General features: G+C 35.2%; 1 protein-coding gene across 1 annotated transcript in view; it reads left to right on the top strand.

Moving 5' to 3' along the window:
• The first annotated feature begins 1,957 nt into the window (after positions 1–1,957).
• Positions 1,958–6,000, top strand: part of LOC5571223 (potassium channel subfamily T member 2) — a 716,145-nt gene continuing 712,102 nt past the window's right edge. The window contains exons 1-2 of the mRNA XM_021840115.1: positions 1,958–2,088; positions 2,509–3,021. The gene's annotated coding sequence lies outside the window, so the exon portion shown is untranslated. The remainder of the gene's footprint in view (positions 2,089–2,508; positions 3,022–6,000) is intronic.

Genomic DNA, 6,000 nt, shown 5'->3' with positions numbered 1-6,000 from the left:
ATAATCATAAAATTCAGAATTCAGATAAAATTCAGAAATTCAGAAATTCAGAAATTCAGAAATTCAGAAATTCAGAAATTCAGAAATTCAGAAATTCAGAAATTCAGAAATTCAGAAATTCAGAAATTCAGAAATTCAGAAATTCAGAAATTCAGAAATTCAGAAATCAGAAATTCAGAAATTCAGAAATTCAGAAATTCAGAAATTCAGAAATTCAGAAATTCAGAAATTCAGAAATTCAGAAATTCAGAAATTCAGAAATTCAGAAATTCAGAAATTCAGAAATTCAGAAATTCAGAAATTCAGAAATTCAGAAATTCAGAAATTCAGAAATTCAGAAATTCAGAAATTCAGAAATTCAGAAATTCAGAAATTCAGAAATTCAGAAATTCAGAAATTCAGAAATTGGAAAATCGGCAATACGAAAAAAAATACTGCTTTTATTGATTGTCATCGTTATATGTAAAATTATGATGAGCACATATTATTTCTGGTAAGGGCTGCTAACCCCAATGATCTGTGTAACATAAAATCTCTTTTCTCTCCGCATTCGAAATGTATCATTTTTCAATCTCGAAAATTCTGCTATTCACTTCATATTTCACATCAAAACCAGATCTCTGCATCCAAGTATGGGATTGTTTGCAGTCTTGATTGATGGACTTAGTATCAGAGAAAGAGCGAAGTAAGTGTGCTAGACCATTGCCGGAGTCGTCGCATTTTTTATGAGCTTTAACCGAGGGCCATCCGTCGCCTGTCTGGGCCACAGGAATCGAATTCCATTTTCAATGATTTATTACGATGAAGATACATATGACAAGTTCAGACTCGGTGTCTGTTCGGTCCGACGTTTGGATCATATTGGCGGAAACATGTGGTCTCAGTTTTTGAGTGACTGTAGGAGCCTTAACGGTGAGTGCCTTGTGTGGAGATTGCGTTTTCTTTGTTGACGTACTGCTTGCCTTGTGTAATGGGAGAGATATCCTGGATGCGGGAGAACTACACTAGAAGCACGTGACTGAAAGTTTCTCGAGGATTGTTTATGAAACGATGACGCAAGGGGGTCAGAGTGGAGCTCCGCATGGAATGCAACAGCATTTGTTTACAGCCAATTATGAGAGAGGTTGTCTGATTGAGAGTAAGTTGAGTCATTCTCTGAGTTTTGAAGGTTCATTTTGATTTGAGTTGAAAATAGAAACCTTAGCCGATGATAGTTAAAAAAAAAATAATAATAAAATAAAAAATCATGATATTCGCTGAAGTAAACATAAGTTTGCCTTGGTAGCAGTGTTACGATAGACGGGGATACGTTCGAGGTGGTCGACGAGGTCATCTACCTCGGATCCTTGCTTGGATACGGAGGTGCATCATCAATGGAAAAAACTATCTTAAAGGACATTCCAGAATGTTGAAAAGAAATCAGTGAAGCTGTAGAGGAATAGTAAAACCAAATTAAAGAGCATGTAAAAATAAACGTTATCCAGTATAATAGAAGTAAATGTATGAAAATTTAAAGTTACCATGAAGAGTTAAAGAAAGTTAAAAAAATCAACAAAAAAATTGAAAATGGAAACATAAATATAAAAAACTAGATATAGAATAAGATTTGTAAAATTGTATCTTACCTAGCTCAAAAACAATTTCAGTGCTTATCATCCTTAAGTAATTGTAACCCAGGGATCTCAAATGAACTGTACTCTCCGAGTGCTCCTGCCGCATGAAGCACTCTGAGTGCTCCCAACAAATCCTTCGCCCTCTGCGTTGCGATGTTAGCCACATGATAGGATTGCCCTCCACCCAAAACTCCCTCTCGCCCCTCTTTTTAGACTAGGCAGCGCACCCTTCCCTTGGGCAGACTTCGCAGCCTGGGACTGCTGGATATATAGTGTTGCTGCTGCGCGGGCTTCAGAAAAACCAGTTGTTCCAAGTTGACCAAATCTGCCCCTTTGCCAAGTCAGTCAGTTTCGGTACGGCTTGGCGTTTGGCGGCGAGTTGCATTTCTTTGCGTGTGTTCTTTGGCGTTCCCGGTTCTTGGATTGCTGTTTTAGACTTCTGCTACTGGTGGGAGCGGCAGAAGTTGTGTGAAAAGTGCGTTCACAGCAAGAAATATATTCATATTGGTCGACGTAATTTGGGCGCTAAGTGTCAATATCGGACGTAAGGATATTTCGGTCAAATCGTAATTGGATTCGTCGACGAAAATCCCAAGAAACTCTTTTCAAGTAACAATTCAAAACTCGTAGCAAACTAAACTTACTTTCTGTAGAGTGTTGAGATGACCTAAAGGTATCGGGCCCGACTTTCACTCGCAAGATCAGAGTTCAAATCCCGGTCGAACGCTTACATCGTTTTTGTTAATTTTCAAACCGGTTCTATCGATTTTTGAACCCCGAATTTCAGCAGTCACTGGTTGCTTTCATACGTTCTAAAGATGTAATTGTACATCATATTTGCAACAGAACTGAGAAGCATCTAAAATTTCGCGAGATTATGATATTTTTTTTGCAGTGTTAGGCTGGAATCTTGGAAATTTCGGTTTGTGAAGGGTTTGACCAACGTCTAGCAGAATAGCAGTGATTGGGATTTGACAATCTGCCCGGGAGGTGGAGGTGGTGATAAGCAAATGGGATTACGCCTCCGCCAAGGGCAGGGCTGCTTCCGAAGAAAGTGATTGAAAAGAAGAAAGTGAAGGGAAAATTTCTCTTGTTTTGCGTGAGGGAAAATGGGTGGTACCGGCTGATGATGGAATGTGGCCAAAGTGAAAAAGTGGATAATTGAGAGTGATATAGTGATGGGGAAGTTTCCGGAGGATTGGGGATGAGTGAGCGATGGGTTATCAAGCTGAGGGTCACAACGAACGACGAAATAGATGCAGCTTCGGAGTGCGTAGAAAATAACAAAGAACCTGAGCAGCTGGAGTTCAGATGTGAGGGACGGGAACTAATTGGTGCTAAGCTGGAGTGGATTAATTTACCCTCTTCCCTGTAAGCGGATCATCGTGGGAGGAATTTCTCGGAAATCGTAAGGAAACAACATCTTTAATTAAAGCACCAATCAGCGGAGCGAAAATTCATACATATTCCTGGCGAAAAAAATGAGCTACGAATTGATTTCTACCGTGTCGTGAATCACCTCTTTTCTCGGAAGGTTAAACTCTTTCAGGTATTTTATTTCCTACAAATAGTGATTGCGGATTCGATTCAAGCATTCTTTGTGGAAAGGAAAGGAAAAACTCGTTAATGTTTATATAACCATCAGAAGAGAATTGTTTGGTGTGGGATGGAAGTTTCTCATCATCTCTTGGGACGTCGGGTCGATAGAGCTGGGCGATATCAACTTTAAGGCTTAAAATTTTAAGTTGATAAATGTAGATCCTCAAACATTACTCCACGTCATGTAAATGCTAAGTGAAATTGTTTTTGTTTGGTTATAAAGGTAAGAACGTCCACAATTTAAGTAAGGATAAATATCGCACAGCCCTAGGGTAACGGTAGCAACGAAGAATACTTGCAGCTGATTTTGCGCTACCAGTAGGGAACGGAGATAATAAGGGTATGCAATATGCAGTAGTACGAAAATTTGGTAGGATAAATAGAATAGCTGCTACGCACTGAAATATCTGAGCAAAACAGTCAAAGTGTCACCCCTACCATGATTTTATATAACCGAAGGTACCAAATTTTGACGAAATTCCAACTGAAATGTTGAACATAATGATTTGTACAATGTAATGTACCGTTTTGACTCATATTCCGAACACTTAAGGCCAACAGTGACTTCAAATGCATTTGATAGACTCAAATAACTTGATATTTGTAAATATTTTAATTTCTTCACAAAGTTGTTAGCTGTTGGGTTTGCTGATGAAATAGTTTATTTAAACTTGTTTGATATTGTTTTTACATAAAGATACCCCTCATTTCACGCGTTTTAGAGTTATTCAAGATTTACTGACGGCAGAAATGTGACTTTCGTGTTTTTTTTTGCAGATTATCATACAAATTTGATCAAATTTTCAATACCAATGAAAATCCAATGGCGCATCGTATTTCACATATTACTGTTGATAAGTTTCGTACAAGAGCTGACCGCTGTAAGAATATAACAGTTATCTATTTCGGTTCATGTTAAGCGTTCAACAAGTCAAATGTATTATGCTAAACGTTCGCATGTGAAATATATTTATTCGAAAAGGGTCACATTCGCCATTTTCGCATTATTCCTTATACTTTGGAACTAATTTTACAGCTTCTGTACAGCATAGAGGACAGAGGCTTAAGCAATATTTCTGCAAAACTTAAATTTGAAAAATTAAATTGAAATTAAATGTTATAAATGCGATTTATATGCGAAGCCAATCAAAAATTTCAACTGTTTTGGTTGACCTTTGATAATGTTATGAGGGATTATGCAGCATGTAGTGAGTGCAATGAAAAGAAATAATTATCTGAAGAGCTAAACACCGTCCACTAAATAATAAAACCAGTATTACGGAAATTATATGTGAAAAAAAGTGCACCACTCGGTTTCCTTAGATTTATGAAAACATTTGTTGAAAAATTGATAATATTTGTATGATATTCTGCAAAAAAAAAAATTGCATTTCTGCCCGCAGTAAATTATTAATAACTTCAAATCGCATTGAATTAGCTGTATGATGTCGTTGGCAAAGTTTTTCAATAAGTAAAGAATTATACCAGCGTAGAATTTGATTCCCACTTTTGAATATATAAAAAAAGGTAATAAAAATCATAGTTTTCCAACATTTAAAAAATCAGTGTGCAAAACATTTAGTGAATGTTTTTTTTTTCAGATTGTTTGGACCCCAGGAGATCTACGAAAAATATCAAAACTATGAGTTTTCCGAAATTTTGCTGAATTTGGACTGTTTGTTTGACATAGTAACTCATGATTTTTTTTTTCAAAAATTTCAACTAAGCAAGCTGAAAATGTCATTTCTCTAAGTTCTCCTCATATAAAAGTTTGATTGTAACATCCTTAGCTACCATTCTGAGGTTGAGCCCCCAGCGAAAATTTGGGACACCCTATTGAGAAAGTGAAGTGAAGTGAAGTAAAGTGAACTAACTTTCCAATATAAATTTCTTTTGTATGAATTTCTGTACTACTTCTATTCGCATAACGTTTCCCTGTATATAGAAAATCTAATGGAATATGTGACAAAGCTTCAGTGTTAATTTCAATTTTATTTTTATATCTGTAATGTTCAGTAAGAATTTTCTAAAAAAATATTCAAAAAATCCCTTAAAATCTTGTGATATGGTAATTTTTGATAAGATACGAAAAGCAAAAGAGTTTGTGATATAATCTTTGGAAAAATTTCAGAAAAGTTAGTTAGCAGCACCTTTAGTATTCCTGAAATAATTTTTATAAGGGGTTAACCTCTGTAGAAAACATAAAGTTATTCGTGTTCGATCTAAGAGATTTATTATCAAAATAAATTTTCAAAGTATAATTAATTCATGATAATATATCACATGATAATATATATGATTTACTCTTGGTAATAGTTGTTATTAAGCTTGAGCTTGAGCTTTCTTTTCACAGCAAGAGTATTCGTCCAATAACTCCTGTGGCAAAAAAACGTGGAAATAGCCAAGTCGCATACTAGTAAGTGATGAAATTCACTAATGTTTTGTTTATATTTTGAGAAAATTCACAAAAAAACTTACACTATAATTGGATTTAACTTTCAGCCTATCGGTATAATTTTGGTCTGAAATCTAACCTAGTCTTTATACTGAAAAAATATCTTTGTTTGACCATAACTTTATGAATAATAAACCGATTTAGAATCTTTTCACATTCTTTGAAGCTAATTTATTTGTTTTTAAACGGTGTAAACAGAATATTTAATATAACTTCTTCAATCAAATTTTCAATTTTCGATCTAAATATCATTCTTCGTTATCTAAAATCCTTCTGAACACGTTTTAGGCAATGATTCAGTTTCATTTGCGAATTTAGTTAATTTCTATTCAT

The sequence above is a fragment of the Aedes aegypti genome, chromosome 2 (genome assembly GCF_002204515.2).
Source record: "Aedes aegypti strain LVP_AGWG chromosome 2, AaegL5.0 Primary Assembly, whole genome shotgun sequence".
NCBI classification, from domain to species: domain Eukaryota; kingdom Metazoa; phylum Arthropoda; class Insecta; order Diptera; family Culicidae; genus Aedes; species Aedes aegypti.
This window is presented reverse-complemented; position numbering and strand designations above follow the sequence as displayed.